The sequence below is a fragment of the Alligator mississippiensis genome, chromosome 1 (genome assembly GCF_030867095.1).
Source record: "Alligator mississippiensis isolate rAllMis1 chromosome 1, rAllMis1, whole genome shotgun sequence".
Taxonomy (NCBI): Eukaryota; Metazoa; Chordata; order Crocodylia; family Alligatoridae; genus Alligator; species Alligator mississippiensis.
Window position 1 is genome coordinate 283,964,769 of NC_081824.1, and position 18,990 is coordinate 283,983,758.

At 41.7% G+C, this 18,990-nt stretch overlaps 1 long non-coding RNA gene across 2 annotated transcripts; it reads left to right on the plus strand.

Annotated features, from left to right (window-relative positions):
* Positions 1 to 4,330: 4,330 nt before the first annotated feature.
* Positions 4,331 to 13,714, plus strand: LOC132247717 (uncharacterized). Of its 2 annotated transcripts, none has more exons than XR_009459049.1 (4): positions 4,331 to 4,484; positions 4,605 to 4,719; positions 5,147 to 5,277; positions 11,289 to 13,714. It is a non-coding gene; the product is annotated as an uncharacterized LOC132247717 (long non-coding RNA). The 2 variants fall into 2 exon arrangements; XR_009459048.1 differs by having other exon boundaries at positions 4,332 to 4,484; positions 5,147 to 5,215.
* The last annotated feature ends 5,276 nt before the right edge of the window (positions 13,715 to 18,990 follow it).

The window sequence follows — 18,990 nt, forward strand, 5'->3', positions numbered from 1 at the left end:
GCACAGGGCAACCTGATCCAGCTCCATCTCACGGAGGGTGGGGCCACACTAGTTATATATGGCAGCCTGACAGAAGGATTCTGGGTGAACTGTTTGCGGTCCTGTTTGGTGATGTTTACCAGACATTTAAGGCTGATGAATAACATGACATGAGAAAGAAAGGCACAGCTCAGTTGTGGGAGTGAAGAGGAAGTTGAAATGTATTCAAGGTAGTGGCTTGAAAAAGAGTTGGTGCTGAGGGGGACTGAGCACAATAGGCATTACTATTCAGATGGGCTGTACTTAGGTATCTTTGTGGTAGGTTTCCATCAGTATTTTTATTCCATATGGGCCATGTGTTTTATAGTCATACATAATGTTAGCTGCCATTTAGTCAACTTCATGGTTGGTTTCCATTACTGAGCACTTGCTGTTTTTGGCAGCAGTTTAATGAGAGATAATGTATTTAATGAGTTTTCATTGTATGCAACTATAAGGCAAAGGGCTTTTCCCCCATATGATTGAAAAATCTCATCTTGTATTTGAGTAAATACAGTGCATATTTCTGCTTCATGCCAATTAGCTACCTTTTCTCTATTTAATTAAAAAAATATGGAGTAGAAAGCAAGATTAGAGACTCTGTATCCAAAAAGCTGCATCCATGAGAAGGCAAAACTCAGCAGCTGGTTCATTCATGAGCAAAACATAGAATCACTAATAGTTGATACATTCAACACAGAAAGTTTTAGAAGAAGTGATGGATATTTCAGTTTGTTTGGCTACAATATGGTTCCATTATCAATTTATTTACTTGATTTGAAAAGCAACTCTTCCAAAGGCCTTTGAAAGTATTGTTATATATACTGGCAGACTCAATTCACATGTAACATAATAGTGTTCCATATTTCTCCCTCTTTTCTGTCATGAATGCATCAAGGATAATAGACAGGAAGTGGAGAGACACTCTTTGAAAAAGTAGTAATAGGAGCTGTGTGTTTAGGAGACTTTGTGAGACACGGGAGTTTTAAAACGAACACTTCCCCCCACCTGTTACTTCAATGTTTGCCATTCTTTTCTACCCTTTAAATCACAGACATCAGGGGGAGGAGGAGCAAGGAGGATTTTTGGTGCCAAATCAGAGACAATTGAAAGGCATGTAGCCTCCCAGAAGCAAAAGTATATAATCAGTGCCAATCACTGTGAGGAACAACAATTAGTTACTGTATATGGCAGACTAACAGAAAAGTAAATGTGATTTCTACCTAATTCTTTCATGTGACTAACTAACAGTGTTACCTGAAGAAGTTTTTTTTATGATAATGATGGTGATTTAGGAAGTATTGTAATACATGCTTTAAAGAACAATATAACAAATTGGCTAAAGAAAAAGCAGATAAAACTAACGTTGTCTACTTTTCTAGTGCGATCATGTTTTTTTGTTAAATTAGCCTGTGGCTTGTCTATTTAATGATATACTGTAAGGAAATATCAGAAAACAGAAGCAAGAATTCTCTGAAAAGTAATACAGTAGAAAAATGAATATTCAAACAGGATTTTGATTTTTGTTGTATAGCATCATAGATGTTATCTCTAAAAGGTGGATATTCAAATCTTCTCACCCTCAATATATTTTCTAAGCAAGAGTCTGCCTGCCATTAACTGCAATGGCATGTACACCTGCTATTCTTGCACATAAATATTTGCAATAGGTATTCCATTACAATAATTGCTTGCTGTAAGTTAAAACTAGTCCTGGTAAATTAATGTTAAACTGTTTCTTTTTTAAAGAGTGACAGGTAAAGCACCATACAATAACTAAGAATCTCTCCCGGTTTAGTCGGCAGTAATACTAACCAAACAAAATAACCCATCCTGTATTCCAGACAATAGTTAGTTTCCTTTTGCAAAGCACAGCAATAAAAATGAAGATAGATGTATAAAAAATGTAAACCTGACCCTATTGCTGTACTTGATTAAACTGGCACTAAGCACTGCCCCAGAATCAGATGTCCTATTCTGTGGCTGAACTGAAGTTCTCAGTATACACAGAAGTTCTAACGTGCTTTAAGATAAAGAGTAATATATAAGGTAATATAAAATTATTCCAAGGGAATCAGAAAGAAAATTTAAAATGGTGATGTTCACCTGAGGATCATAACTAGATTCAAGAGTCAGGGTCAAGATTGTATCAGGGAGAAGGTTCTGGTTTGCAATGCATGGTACCAAGATTTAATTCACATCATTCACATCAGAGTGAGGAACACAAAATAAATCCTGGTTTAGGATCCAATATGGAATAAAAAATTCAAAGATCAAAGTCAAACATTTAGCACCAACCTTCAATTTTAAAGGTCCAGTTTAAGGTTTTGACTATGATCCTCTATTCTGTGTGAGTATAAGAAAGAGCAAAACATTTTTTTAAAGAAATACAAACATAGTTTTATTTTGTCCTTTCATGGTAGAATGATAATGCAAGAATTTCCTGGCTTTCGATTTAATTGCAACAGAACTGAATGTTATAGCAAATTGCTCAATGCATTGTTGATTACTGGGCCTGTCTAGATGACAAGAATTTGCACATATTTGTTGCTCACAAAGCTTTCCAAGTTTGTTCACTCTATGTCCAAACAAACATGCCCCTTTGACATTCTTCACAAGAAATGAAAAAGAGAAGAGAATGTGACAGAAAGCAATCTTCGCGCTCCCGAACAGCTGAAAACCTTGTGGTGAGGACATTCATCTGGGATGAGAGAGATTCTGGACTAAGTCCCTGAACTGAACTGGACTGGTTCTCCAATCAGGGTGTGTAATACTTGGAATCATGTTTGTGGTTCCCAAATTGCAATGCAGAGTGTTGGAGTGGTTTTACCATGTTTCTGGGCTTTGTTGGTTGCCAGGAAACAGTACTTCCCCTCATGTTGCTATAGCTGTTAAAGGATTTTTTTCTGCATTTCTGAGAAGCATTGGATGTTGGCTGTAGCTGATGAGTGTGCTGATGCTCCTGCTGGGACTTAAACCCCTGTTAGTTGCCTGGCTATAGTCAGATTAATCAGTACATATGGGATCAGTGAAGAATTTACCCCATTGGGCAGACTGGCATGGATGGGAAGGCTCTTGGTTATTTTGCGGGGGCTGGAGGTTTTTGGTTATTCTGAATTGGGGATGTTTTAATCCAGTTCAGAATAACCAAGAGCCTCTAGCCCCAAAATTAAGTGCTCAGCTGGTATATGGAAGAATCACAGAATCATAGAAAAGTCAATCTGTCCTTCATCAGGATCCCATGCTGGACCATTGGATTTAATTGTTTTAATGAACTGTCTATTCACGGGGCTGGACTTGATGATCTTCAAGGTCCCTTCCAACCCTAATATCTATGAAATGTCTATGAAATCATTTTTCAATATATGGATTGCTTTCAGATATTTACTCCTGAATATAGCCAGTGCAGCTAAACTGAAGAACAATGCATTTGCCTGGGACTTCTTAAAAACATTTTAACAAAATGTTATACGTGTAAGTCAGTGAAACTTCTGAAACTTTTTTTAAATCTCTATTATACATTGTTGAAATGGTTTGGTAATCATTGTTAACTCTTTATGTGAAAAGAAAAGTAAGGAAAAGAAAAAACACAAATGTATCTTGTACAGGTTGTATTACTCAAATCGGATTCATAGCCTTGAAACCAAAGGCAAACTGGAAACACAATTAGTTTTGCACTACTTTTTGCTTTATTGTAAGTTAAGGAGATATGAGTAGGGAGACAATAGAGCTTGTTGTAATTTATATTGCTACATATATTTTATCAGGTGAGAATTTTATGACTTTTTAATACATTTCTTAACATTCTACCTCTGTGTTTCACGCTATTCAAGTCCTCTGAACTAAAGAGCTTTGTTCCTGCAGAAGTTCTAATGAATTAGGTGTGTTTAAACTTTATTATGCCATTGCACTCAGATGTATCAAGTCATATGGCAGCACCTCATATGAATGAGCCCCATTTTAATTTTGCAACACTCTCTGATAAGGTTGGGGATCTCCAGAGTAGGTACATAGCTGCTCAGAAGTCAAAAGAAGCATTTCCAGATCATGTAGATACATAACTGCTCATCAAACAGTTAGAACAGCATTTTGCCATGCTTTGACTCAGTATTTTTATCAAGTTAAAGAGCTCAAATGATTTCCACTAGAACTAGCACCAAACATGTTTACAAAATGATATCTGAGAATTATACACGGACATCTTTTTAATCCAGGAGCAATAGAAACTAGTGCAGGTAGCTGAACAGGTTTGGGGAGTCTTGAACTGACTTGTATGAATTTTAAATTAGTTCACTTTTTAATATGGCTCAAACGCGCTTTGTAAGATGAGAGCACATAGTGTGCATGGTACAGTGTATGATATTAACTTCCTAGGGCTTTAAACTTGCCAGTGTCTTCATTAAGAACTGCTAAAAATATGAAAATATGGAAGGTACTATGATAAAGTGTGACACAGTGGAGTACAGGTAAGAGGTGAATCTTGAATGAGCTCTGTGGAAACATGGGGATATGCCAGAGGAAAACCAAAATAACATTTTGACTAATGCTTGTATATTAAGATCATTTTGTTCTCTTTGTCTTGCTAGCCTTTCTGTTTGAAGTGTTTGGGGAGAGGGGAGTTCAGCCTTTCCTGGACCATCGTTCTTTTGTCTCTGGCTGACTTTACCTGTAAGAGTACATAGATCAATTTCTTCTCCCAAGGTACTTTCACAGCCTGCCCAAGCTAAGTTTCTCCCTTCTCATTTTATATGTAGCTGACCTTTCGGCATGAAACCTAACAACGTATTCATTTTTGTGCCCTTTGAATTCTCTGTGTTATTTTGTTTGGTTTCTTTTCACATATTTTTAATTAGAAGTGTTTGAATTGAGTTTCTGGTTGAGATGTTTTGAGATTTCTAAATGTTTTACATAAGTGTGCATTTTTAAAATGTTATTCATCCACATAAAAATTGGCAGAGAGCCAGATCTTGAATAGGTCTGGTGCTGCGAGTTGTTTTTTGAAATGAAATATTTAGCATTTGTGGTGGTGAGATTCTTGTTTTTTGGGGGCTGTTTTTTTTTTTATCATTCTTTATAAATGAAAGATTATCCTACAGCAGAGGCTGCTATACAAACTCTTCCCTTTCAGAGGAACTTGAATCTGCCAGCTCGCCTGTGCAATCAGGAGACAAAGCAGCACTATAAGAAGCAGGTGAATGTAAGTGGACACAGAAGTATGTGAGAATGTGGAGGGCACAAGGGAAGCTGATGCTGCTGGAGGTAGAATATGAAGTCTTCCCATGGTTTTGTTTGCTTGTTTGTTTTGTCCCCCCCGCCCCGTGTCTTTCCTGGGCTCAGTTTCAGCTAATTTTCTCTCAGTGTTGAATTTACCTCTTGGGAAATAGCACTGTTAATATTTCTGACAAATTAAATGTATTGCTAGGTATTATCAGCATACAATTAATATCAGAGTGCTTTGGCATGGATATTTAAATAGTTATTTGACCAGCCTGGGTTCTCTGTCAGGGCTGAGCACAGGGAAAGAGATGGAGGTGGAGGAATGTGGTACTTATAGGATCATTGGGGGTTGGACTTGATGATCTGCTCAAGTCCCTTCTGACCCTACCTACTAAGAAACTATTCCTTATTTATATTATAGTAAATATCCTTGCATATTTGTAAGAGACTGGGGTGGAGGTGGTCTTGCCTAATGGTTAGGTCACCAAGGGAAAGCAGGGCCTTGGCTGGGTCAAAGGGCAGGAGCCATACCAAAGCCAGAGGGAGATCCAGAAGTAGAGTCCATGACACAGTCCAGCATCAGGATCTGGGGGCCAGATGCCAAGTACTAATTTGGGTGCAATCCAGAGGGTGAAGTCCAAAAACAGGCCAAACCAGGGTCAGGAGCCAGGAAACAGAACTTCAGGGAAATCAGAGCCTGGGCCCAGAAATAAACAGAAAATCAGGGTCAGGAACGAAGAGGCTTGCCACTGCAGAACTGTTGACTGGCCTGCAGACCCAAGGCCCCAGATGGTGCTAAATGGATAGGTGCTGCTTCCGTCAGCTGATCAGGATGCTTGCTGTTCCCAGTGGAGCAGAGTTCATTAGCCTGGATTTGCTGCAGTTGTGGCTGCTGTGGCAGTTGGTTTAGGTTGTTCTGCCTATTCATAGTCCCTGACAGGACTCCAGGGATGGGAGCCCAAGAAGGGTGGCTGTGCCTTAAGGAAACGATCCTTCGGGCACAAAGCAAGACGATCCCCGAGCGAGGTAAAAGAGGGAAAGGGGCCAGGAGGCTTCCCTGGCTGACCACAGAAATCCAGGGCAGCCTAAGGGCCAAAAGGGGAGCACATAAAAAGTGGAAACAGGGAGAGATCACCAAAGATGAATATACCTCCTCTGCTCATGCTTGTAGGGAGGCAGTTAGATGGGCCAAAGCTACCATGGAGCTGAGGATAGCAACCCAAGTAAAAGACAACAAGAAATTGTTTTTTAGATATATAGGGAGTAAAAGGAAGACCCAGGGAGGAATAGGACCCCTGCTAAATGGGCAGAAACAATTGGTGACGACCAGGGGGGACAAGGTTGAACTCCTCAGTGAGTTATTTGCCTCAGTGTTCCTAAGCGAGGGACACGACAAGTCTCTCACTGTTGTAGAGAGGCAGCAGCAAGGCGCCAGACTGCCATGCGTAGACCCTGAGATGGTGCAGAGTCACTTGGAAGAACTGGATGCCTTTAAGTCAGCAGGCCCGGATGAGCTCCATCCGAGGGTGCTGAAGGCACTGGCCGACATCATTGCAGAGCCACTGGCAGGAATATTCGAGTGCTCATGGTGCATGGGCCAAGTCCCAGAGGACTGGAAAAGGGCCAACGTGGTCCCCATTTTCAAAAAGGGGAGGAAGGAGGACCCGGGCAACTATAGGCCAGTCAGTCTCACCTCCATCCTTGGCAAAGTCTTTGAAAAAATTATCAAGGCTCACATTTGTGAGAGCCCGGCAGGACAAATTATGCTGAGGGGAAACCAGCACGGGTTCGTGGCAGGCAGATTGTGCCTGACCAATCTAGTCTCTTTTTATGACCAGGTTATGGAACGCCTGGACACAGGAGGAGGGGTGGATGTCGTATACTTAGACTTCAGGAAGGCCTTCGATATGGTATCCCACCCCATACTCGTGAACAAGTTAAGAGGCTGTGACTTGGATGACTACACAGTCCGGTGGGTGGCGAATTGGCTGGAGGGTCGCACCCAGAGAGTCGTGGTGGATGGGTCGGTTTCGACCTGGAAGGGTGTGGGCAGTGGGGTCCCGCAGGGCTCGGTCCTTGGATCGATACTCTTTAATGTCTTCATCAGCGACTTGGACAAGGGAGTCAAATGTACTCTGTCCAAGTTTGCAGATGACACAAAGCTATGGGGAGAAGTGGACACGCCGGAGGGCAGGGAACAGCTGCAGGCAGACCTGGACAGGTTGGACAAGTGGCCCGAAAACAACAGAATGCAGTTCAACAAGGAGAAATGCAAAGTGCTGCACCTAGGGAGGAAAAATGTCCAGCACACCTACAGCCTAGGAAATGACCTGCTGGGTGGCACAGAGGTGGAAAGGGATCTTGGAGTCCTAGTGGACTCCAAGATGAACATGAGTCGGCAGTGTGACGAAGTCATCAAAAAAGCCAATGGCACTTTATCGTGCATCAGCAGATGCATGACGAATAGGTCCAAGGAGGTGATACTTCCCCTCTATCGGGCGCTGGTCAGACCGCAGTTGGAGTACTGCGTGCAATTCTGGGCGCCACACTTCAAGAAGGATGCGAATAACCTGGGAGGGTACAGCGAAGGGCCACTCGTATGGTTAAGGGCCTGCAGACCAAGCCCTATGAGGAGAGACTAGAGAAACTGGACCTTTTCAGCCTCCGCAAGAGGAGGTTGAGAGGCGACCTTGTGGCTGCCTATAAGTTCATCACGGGGGCACAGAAGGGAATTGGTGAGTATTTATTCACCAAGGCGCCCCCGGGGGTTACAAGAAACAATGGCCACAAGCTAGCAGAGAGCAGATTTAGATTGGACATTAGGAAGAACTTCTTCACAGTTAGAGTGGCCAAGGTCTGGAACGGGCTCCCAAGGGAGGTGGTGCTCTCCCCTACCCTGGGGGTCTTCAAGAGGAGGTTGGATATGCATCTAGCTGGTGTCATCTAGACCCAGCACTTTTTCCTGTTTATGCAGGGGGTCGGACTCGATGATCTATTGAGGTCCCTTCCAACCCTAACATCTATGAATCTATGACAGCACTGGGTCTACTTGATCAGAGTCTCTGACAATATTGTGCTACAGTGGCATGTCATTCTCTAAAATGGAGGTGATATTTCCTTCAAGCAAGAGAGATGTAGGTGGCTGTGTTAGTCTGAAGTCAGGTATGGTGGGGTAGGGTGGTACCTGAGGGCATCTATACAGGTGCTCTGGAGAGCTGGGAGTGTTTTAATTAGAGTGGCTCTCAGGAGCTGCTTTAATTAAAATGTCCACAGTGTTTCATGTATTCACTGCCCTGCATTTCAAAATGTCAGCAAAGGACATTTGATGAGCTTTAGTTAAAGCACCCCCAGTGCCATTTTGAAATGTGGGGATGCTGAATACATGAGACGCTGCAGCATGCTGGAGCATTCTGATGAATCAAGGCTGCACCGATGCTTTCTAATCAGAGGACATGTAAAAGTGCCCACATAGGCTAACCTATTTAAGAAGCATACACTTTCATAGATTGTGACCTACTTTATCAAATACTATGAAACCATTCAGGTAAGAGGTAGTGTGCAAATTTAGGGAACTGGAAATTCTGGTTCAAGTCCTCTTTCTTGCACAGACTTTATGTGACTTTAATAATGTCTGTTAAACTATACACTCTTGTGTTAAACTATTTACTCTCTCCTTGCTGACCCTAGAGCTGCTACTCATAAAATAAAGAGTGGGCCTGAGCAGGTCAGAGAGCCCCTGGGTCTGCCACCCAATGCTACTCACAGGCTCCTGAGCTTGAGATTGGTGTTGGGGTATGCACTTAAGGCCTCTCCTAAGCCATCTACCCTGACTTCTTGCTGATCTCTGGTGAACTGAAGGGTGAGAATGGGCAAGGCTTATCTCATTGGTGATCCCAGGGTCAGCAAAGAAGCAGTCTAGTTATGGCCCTAATCTCTCAATTCCTCAGGGCCTTGTTACACATTGCTCACATGTTGATTGGTGTTAGTGCTAGCTTCAGTTTGGAGCAGTCCCACCTTAAGACTAAAAACCTTCTCTGACCATTGAAGACCTGCACAGTAGGGCTGCACGAAGCTTTGGTCCCTGATTGGATTTGGTGGAGATTAGGCCCAATTTGGTGGCCAAATCTCCAAGTCCAAATTGAATCAGGAGACCCTTTAATTTTTCTGAATCAAATTGGAACCCTCTAAATTGATTCAGAGCGATTCAGAAAAATTCGTTGATTCAGACATAGACATAGCTTTAAATGTTTTTTCTACATACCTCAGGGTACCAGGTGGCTCTTCAACACAGCGACGGTGGGGCGCATGAAGTGTCCCACAGGAGCATGAAGGCCTTCCCAGCATGCTTGGCAGCAGCCACGAAAGTGCACCAGAACCACTTCTGGTCGTGGCTGATCACCGAGCCAGGGCAGGGGTGGGGGGAGTGGGGACATGTGGGGGTGCTCCCTGGAGGACCTGGAAGTGGACCAGAAGTACTTCCAGTCCACTTCTGGGTTCACTGCCAAGCACACAGGGGACCCCACTGCACTCCTGTGGGATGCTTCATCTGCCCCAGCATCACAGCATTCATGAGCTGTGCCTGGTACCTCAAGGTATGTAGAAAAAACATTTAAAGGTTTGTCTATGGCTGAATCACTGATTCTCTGAATCAGCATCAAATCTTCAGATTCAGATTCAGTTTAATTGAATCGGGGACAGTGATCCCAATCAATGAATCAAATCACTCTCCCTGATTTGGGCTGAATCCAAATAGAATAGGGCCCGTTTCACACCCCCCCTACTGCACAGCTGTGACATTTCACTAGAGGACTGTGAGCAGGGATAGGAGCCTGTCACTCATAGCTACAGTTCTTAGTCTTGCCTTTGCTCACCAGGCCTCTAGTGCAGCAGTTCCCAAACTGTGGGTCTCAACCCCAAATGGAGTGTCAACATCAGCAGATGAAGTCACGGTGTGGTGCTCTCTTTGGTGCCAGGTCCTTCCCACCAGGTTGCAGAGGCCTGGGAGAAGGACAGCAGGGCAGGGAGCCCCAAAGCCTGCAATGGGCAGCCCGCATTGTCACCTCCACCACGATGTCTGCTCTCACTGTGCTACCTATGGGGGCAGGGGGGGAGCTGGGCTCTGCGCTCCAGCCTCAGCAGCTGCTGCTTCCTGTGGGTGGCAACCAGAGCTCAGGTGTTGCTGGAGTGTGTGTGTGGCGGGGCGGGGGGTGCAGGCTTGGCCCTGGGGCACCTGGGGAGAGTGGGGGACTGTGGATTGGGAGTGAGGGGCACCAGCAGGGCCAGGGGACTGTAGGTCAGGAGTGAGGGGCACCTAGGAGGCTGGGGGGCTGTGAGCGGGGAGTGAGGGGCCACGCCGAGGAAATGGGGTCGTAAATGGGATCATGCTGAGCAAAAGTTTGGGAAGTACTGCTCTAGTAGCAAGTCACAGCTGTGCTGATGGGACATAGTCAGAGAAGCTGTGACTGCTCCAAATTCCAGGCTAACACTAACACAGATCAACATTTGTGTGGCTCACAACATAACATGCAAAAAGACCCAGAGATAAACCTGCGCTGGAGTGGCATAACTTCAAGCTGCCTAAAGAGTGCTTAAAACAAGTTTCAGGTGTTATTGTGTTTCAGGTGTTAATGTATGGACAATCTAGGGATTAAGAGTTCCAGGAGCCACCTAAAATTAACGTGTAACAAGGCCTTCTGTTCCCCATATTTTATTAATTGCATGGATTTCATAAAAATAAATAATGTTAAAGATTGGGAAATACTATTAAAGATTGGGAAGTGGAGGATTAAATATTTAAGATTGGGAAGTGGAGGATATCTTCATTCTAATATTAATTACTAGGAGTATTGTGTACCTACTGGAGAGAACACTGGAGACTCAGGAGACCTAGAATCTATTCTCAGATCTGCTCCTGGCCTGCTGGATTATTTTGACTGAGTCACTTCATATCTGTTTTAATCCTGTTCTCCCCTTTGGGAAAACACTTTGAGAACTGCTTGATATTTTTGTAAGACAAGATGACACTGCTTTTTTTCTCTTTTTCTTGTTTTTAGGGGTGAGGAGAGAGACTACTGGCACAAAGTGACTGCCTGAAAAACTCATTGTCTATTTACCAAGTACTGTAAACAGTGGTCTTGCACTTTAATTTACTGGTTTTGTGAGTAAGGAGAGCTGAGAATTACTTGCCCCTGTTACTTCAGTCCACTTGAAACTTGAGGGTATTTTTCTCAGAGCGTGCTACTCTTCTGGATCCTTTCTGGGAGGGGAAATTAGGAAAGTGCAATTGCAGTGGATGGGGCTTAGGATCGTGTTCTCAGGAATGGGCTCTCTTGAATAGTGGAGCTGTTGCCCTTTTTCCCACCTGGGATAACTCATTGCTTATTTCATGTAGACTTTGAACTAAAATGAAAGATAGTGAATGAAATGTTTTCCTTGTAACACTAGGACAAAACAAAGGAGCTGCTTCTCTCATATTACACTATTAAGGAACACCTCTTTGATTTGAAAGCTGAAACTTGGGAGAGTATGCAGCTGCTATGTTAATATTAAAGCTTAGAATGTGTATTTTGAAAGACATGTAAAGATGAGTGAAGATAAGAGAGTATTAGGGGATATTAAACACAATTTATGAATTTCTGCTCGCCTATTGGAATGCAATAAGATCTGTGCATGAAACAACACCCGCTACATCTCCACCCACGAGCTATGAATGAAAAAATTACTCCTTGCCCATAAGCAGATTGATGCAGGGAGCATTTAATAAAAAGAAAATATGCTAATTTTAGCATATGGATATATGCTAAACAAATTAAATGCTATTTTACTTTTCCCACCACAAGTCTTAAATATATCAGACTGGTGCCTGGTTCTCCTAACTAGAGGTGAATATATAAGAAACCCATTCTGCTTCACTGGTTTGATATCTGCCAGGGACACAGTGCCCTAGGTGAAGCATAATCAGATAGAAAGGGCATTGAACCAAGGAAGGTGCAGGGTGGGGAAGGACATTACATGTGTCAGCAAGAAAGAGGCACTCTGGGAAATGTAGTCCTATAGAACAAGAGTGGCTAGAGTTCATTGTGCTGCTGAATCACCCAATTTTACTGCTGCAAAAAGCAGGAGCTTTTGGGAGCACTTGACATGGGCACTTGCCAAACGTGAGGTGGCAGCATGCAGGAGCAGCAGCTGGATTCTGCTGCTGCTGAGGGGACATGTCACCTAATTTTTCTGAGAAGCACTTGGAGCCACAGGAAATGAAGGGATAGAGAAGAGGACTGGGGGGAGAAGAGGACTGTCTCAGGTACAGTTCTGGTCACCTACACCTCTGATGATACTTGTCTTATTTGTTGATATGGTGAAGTCTCAGGGTGGGGGAAGGGGTGGGGGGACTGTCTGTCATCCCAATGACAACTAGCACAGTAAGTCTTCAATGGACCTTTTAGGCAGCATGTAGCATAGATCATAAATAAAGCATTGGATTGAGACTTAGAAAATTCAGATCATAGTCCCTGGCTCTGCTCTAGGCTTACTGCATGACTTCAGGCAGTCAGGCAGGGCCAGGCTCTCTGTTGTTATTCTAATGCAGAAACTACATGATAACTATACACAGAGGAAAGAAAATGCAGACTCCCAGAGGCATGTGACTATCTAAAATGATCCTTTAAATGTAATGAGAGTGGCATGATTTGTAAGATGGCCTTGCATGCAGTGACTGAGCAGATATTGTATCATTTGTCACAGGTACATAAATCCATTCAGCAGAAATGTGGCATCCTTAGCAGTGAAGTACTGACAGCTTCTATTTCTCAAGGAGCAACTTTATTATTTTTTTGTCAATGGAAAGTTTTTACAGTTGCTTATTGGAATTTTCCCAGTGCCTAAACTCCATGTGCATCTTGGTAAAACCTCTGGATTTCTTCAGAGTAAAGCTTCATTGGGTGTATCTAAATGAGATGCTGACTGGAGAGTAGCCTGATACTACTGTGCAATAGCATCACGTGGCAAAAACCATGACGCGATGCTACTGTGCAGTAGGATTAGGTTAATGCACAGTAGCATCATACAAATGGCATTTGCTGGCAGTACTGCACAGTAACTCAGGTTGCCATGCATTTATTTAGTACTTGTTTATACAAGTACTAAATAAATGCACAGTAACCACTGCACAGTAGCATGTTGTGTAGTTGCGGCCATTGCTGAATAGATGCAAAGGTCTTTTGTTGTCTGGCCCTCACAACAAGAGTAAATTTCATCCTTTATGACTCTTGGCACACTGTGTATATTTTGTGAACACAGGGAGCATCTACATTTGCACCTGACTGCCCAGTTTTTACTGTGCAGTTATTAGTACTTACCTTAGCAAGTACTAACTGGTTGCGCAGTCATTGCCATTACTGAGCAGTCTCGGTGGCACATGGCTCATTTCTGAGCATTAGCACTACTGAGCATTAGCATCGGTGTCACAGTTCATGCCCCCCCCCCCCCCCCCCGATGCTATGTTGCTGTAGTGATGAGCTATGTCTCCAGAAAGAAAAATGGAAGGAGTGAAGAAAAGGACTAAAAAAGTTTGCTAGAAGGACTGGAAAGATTAGAGGCAACTAGATCCTATTTTTATGATGGTTGAGAAGGGACCTGGTGCCAAATAAACATGGGTGGTTTAAAGGGATTACAGAAATAACAGAAAATTCTGAAAGCTACAGTATTAGAGACATTTAAAAGTAGATAACATACTGAAAAGGATGATTTGGCCCTGGCTAAAGTGTATTTAAATGACTTTGGTCTTGATCCTGCCTGACTTGATCCTGAAGTCAGTGGCATCAAGATCAAGTCCCTAGTCAGTCTTTCTGGCTTCCCATAATGTTATGATCCTTTAAGATAAACCTGAAGCTTGGACATTCCTATCAGTGAGAACAGTAAGCCCCTGCCCTGTCTCCCCCACCCAGAAGAAAGACAAACAAAGTTAGAAAGAAAGAAAGATCCATGAAACTCATTTTTACTTATTTATTCAACAGAGACTGTAAGCACTAATTTTCAGGAGAGACCGAGACAGAAGGAAACATCTGTGCAATAATGAAATGTTAATGCATAACTCTTACCAAAGTAACAGTTAGCTATTTTTATGTGCAGGATGTATGTTTTTGGTTGGGCTACACCAGAGTCAGCAAGTTAGGAGAATTAATTTCTGAAAAAGAAAATGTTCTCTGGCCAGCTGGAAATGAGACAGCACACAGGAAGCATACAAATACAAAAAGTTGGTAGGTAGGAATTCTCATAGCAAAAACCCCTAAATTTAACAAATGTTTTGACCCCAAAGTAGAGATTACTTCCATATGTAACTGCTTGCAAAATTCAGCTCTAAAATATAACTTATTTCCTGATGTCTTCTCTGGTGTCATGTCATTAATTTTTATGAAATCTTCTTCACTAGATAACAGAATTTTTTTCACCCAAATCACAACTTTTTGAGGGTCAGGAAAAAATTACAAAGGCCAAAAAGTTTTCAAACTTGACAAAACTTCTCGTTATGACAGGGTGAAGATTATTTTTTGCTACTAAACTACATTTTATTTTGAATTTGAAGTTAGCATCAGGCATTGTTTTACACAGGCAGAAAATGGCTAATATGAGAATATAAACCTTTTGAGTTATGATTGTTTCCTTTTTTCTGTGTTCAAACAGTGCCTTGTTAAGTGATACCTTGATACATAACCAGCACTTCTAGCACTATGGCAGCACAAATAAGTAAGAGAGAGTGACGGTGAACAGAAATTCATTATTTGCTCATTGTCAATCAGGTAATTGCTCTGTCTTGTGAGAAATCTGGTCATTGGCAGCAGTAGCAAAAATTTCAGTTTAGATCCAGTTTGCCAGCACTCTTGGACTGAAAACTGATAGCTTGTCTCGTCACCTCAATCCAATGATCATTGATAATGGTCACTTTAAATGGGATTTTAAAATATCTTTTCATGAGTATTGATTTAATAAAATATCATTGTTTCTGTATTATCTAGGTAAGCAAATAATTCTATTTTTATTTACTGTACATCTCTCTCTAGGAATAGCTTAGATTTGAAAGAAACTAATGTTATATGCAACACCATTGGCAGAACATGTGGGAAACCGTTAAGTGCTATCTCCCTGATGAAATATTATCTTTAGTTCAATTCAGTTTTTAATAAATTTTGTAATTTGAGGCATACTTTATTAGGTCTTAATGTTGAAAAAAGCTTATAATTGAGAAAAGAGGTAATCAATAATTTATTTGGGCAAATGCAAATTTTCTTCTCTCATGGAGCATTGAATGTCTTTACATTATCTATTAAACTAGAAACTGGTTAAGATTCTTCAGAATTCAATTGCTTTCATCATTCAAGACTGGTCAAATATATCACATAATGTTGTTTTTCTTTTCTGATTAGCAGTGCATACTAGCATTCCTATATGCATGACTGAAGTGCATGATTCCATTTTTTCCTCACAAATCTTTTTCATTCTTTTTTATTATATTATGAGAGAGAACATTTCTATTCATTCTATCTCTCTTCACTGTACTGCTTGTTAGTTTGTATACCTTCATCATATCCTTTTGAACCTCCTTAAAATAAACAGTCCCAAACTTTTCAATCTCTCCTGATATGGAAATTATGCAATATCGCTAATCTTTTTCAAACTTACTCTCTGAACCAGCTCTCCTTCTATTTGATTAATTTCTGTGATAGGACAAGTAGAATTCAACACAATGTTGTAGAAGAAATCATGCCATAGTTTATACAAAGGCAGTTCATTGCTAACGCATTCCAGTTGCATTGAGTTTTAGCCACACTATGAGGGTGGAGTATAGCCCAGTCACCATACATCTCTCTGAAAACTTAAACTCTGGATGAACATTCAATGTAATGCATATAATGCAATTTGTAGAAATCCCCAAGTCATTGTTAATTCTTACATATTTTAGGGTTTATATTAGCTGCCCCCAACCACATTAGCTGCACATCCTTCATGTAAAGTCATTAGTACTGGCTGCCAGGCTTAAGAAATCACCAGTTTCATTCTTTATTTGCAAAGATTGAGAGTAGGAACATCTGTTCAGTCCTGGTTAAATCCTTGGGCCCTGGTCTAGCTTTCATGACAAAGAAAGAATGCTGTCTTAAGAAAAAAAACACTAAGCAAAGATAACAATTTTGAATTGCTTAGGTATGTTTTGTGTTAGGTCTTGCTCTTCCTTCATTTTTGAGCTCGCTCAGTTTTCAAAGTAAACCCCATCCCTTCATCTGTCCATTAACGCGGTAAGTGCTAATGGCACAGCTATTACTAGGAGCCACCTCAGGTTTCCCCTTCTACTATAATATGCAAATTCTGAAAGCCTTATGGGATTTGCCTAGGTTAGAAGATCCTTTAGAAGATCTTCAATAATGAGTGCAACAAGGAGGGTTACACAGTAACAACTTGAAATGGAACCCCAGGTCACATTTACCTCTCAGGTTGTAAAATGGACACAGGTTTTATTAAGACCTGACCAAGATTTTCGAAACTAATTAGGTACCTCAGTCTTGGCTGACCTATTTTGAGATATCTTAATGGGAGCCTGAATTTTCAGAAAAATATTTTGAACTTACTCTGTGAAAATTAGCTTATTTATGACTCTTCAAGGTGGGAAGATGAAAATGAAGTCACCCAATGTCTGTAGTCACTTTTAACATCTTGGTCCTTATCCTTGTCTGAGCACAACACCCACCATTATTACACAAGAGTTGGTTAACTGAAGCATGTTGATTAACCTAAATAAACGTCTACACTTTCCCTAATCTATAAAAAATCCTATGGCAGTGAAAATTGCTTGTCATACTTGGTGACCTTTCTATTCGCATTGGTGGTAGTAGGAAGGGAAATTTCACAAAACAGTTAAAAGTAAATATGTTTCCCTTTTTACCCAACAGGCAAGGCTCTGAATCTAGCTGTAGCTGAAATTAGCATAATTGCTTCTTGCTACTTCTGTTAACCTCCTCAAAGGTCTCTAGATATAAACACTCTATACGTAAGACTCATCTGAGCAGGTGTCAGACATTGAGTGCCCCTTGACGCCCATCATGGTTCTGATTAATGACTGTCTCTGAGGGAGAACCATTCAAGCATAGAAATGGTAGCATTCTACCTGGTTTGTAGCTACTGCTACAGAGACAGATTGTTTTGCAACTTAATGGAGAGGTATGATGGACAGTGCAAGTCTTGATGAAGTGAGCTAGTTACTGCACCTGCTAGGTTCATTGGTCAAACATGCTTTACTTGTTTAGTGACTCAGCTCTCTGTTTAAGAAATCAGAATGAATCAAATGAAAATGGAAATGTGATGGGTGTCTAAATTTCTTACTTTTCACAGTATATGCTGTTTTTGATTCATTTAAGAGATTTTCTAAAGCGAAGAGAAAGAGCAAAGGGAAATTTGCTGAGTAATCTACAGTATCTTGTCTTTCTCTCAGGAATTTAATTATTCTCCTTTGCTTTTTTCTTTCTTTCCAGGTAATGCCTAGTATTCTCTGAGAGGAAGTACTCATACTTAAATCCTTTTTTGTGAGAAACCCTGTCCTTTATCTATCTCTTTCTCTTTCTCTCTCTCCTACTATCCGTTTAATAATAATGATGACAGTCAATTAATGATATGTACAACTGACACAGAGATCATGATGATGAGCTCCATGGGCACATCCACGGGCATATATTCATTTGAGGATCTCAATGTTCTTAAAATATGTTAGTGAAGTAAGCCTTATACAAAGTCCTTCCTTGTTAAATTGTAAGGGCCAGCTGATTGATTCCTATTCTTCAACTAACTGGGAAAGTAACCACTTTAGGGAAACAATGATTTGATGCTTCTATTGCCCACAGTACTCATCACTCTTTGGACCATCACTCAGTACTCATTGCTTTTCATTATGACATGAATCCTTCCTTGTTTAAGATGACAGAACCAGACAAATGCTGGAGCATATCATAGTATCATCTGGGATGATGTTTTAGTTCTCATCTGCAGCCCCTGCATACTCTGAAATCATCCTGCATTAATATCTGCCTCTATGGATTGCCTGAGGTAGTAACCACCCATCACACTCTCTGACTCCCACTCTGATCTCTCCTTTCTTTTGTTACCTTTAGAATACCAACTCCATCTCAAAGGAGATCGTTACCATTCAGAATTCTTTTCATTTCTTTTCCCTTGTGTTTTCTAGGACTAAGACACAAAATCTACACCTCAGTATCCACACTGTCTTACTACAGCTACTCAGAATTACATTCTCCTCACCACCGCATGACTGGGCAGTGAACATCAAGGGCTATAGGCTGTACAGGAGGGATAGGACAGGGAGGAAATGTGGGGGTGTGGGGCTCTACGTTAAGGAGCAATACACATCCTCAACAAGTAGCACAAGGTCAGAGGAGGGGCACACTGAAGTGCTCTGTGTTAGAATACAAGGAAGTCGAGGGGAAAGGGACTTAATGGTGGGGGTCTACTGCAGACCACCCAACCAACAGGAAGAGCTAGACTGGGAATTCTTAAGTCAGCTCACCGAGGTAGTTAGGTCAAAGGACGTGGTCATCATGGGTGACTGGAGCTTTCCAGACATCTGCTGGGAAGATCAGTCAGACAGGTCTGACCACTCAAGTAGGTTCCTAGCTGAGATACAGGACCTCCATCTATTCCAGGAAGTGCACAGCCCCACCAGGGGAGACACCTTGTTGGACCTGGTCCTGGCCATGGGCG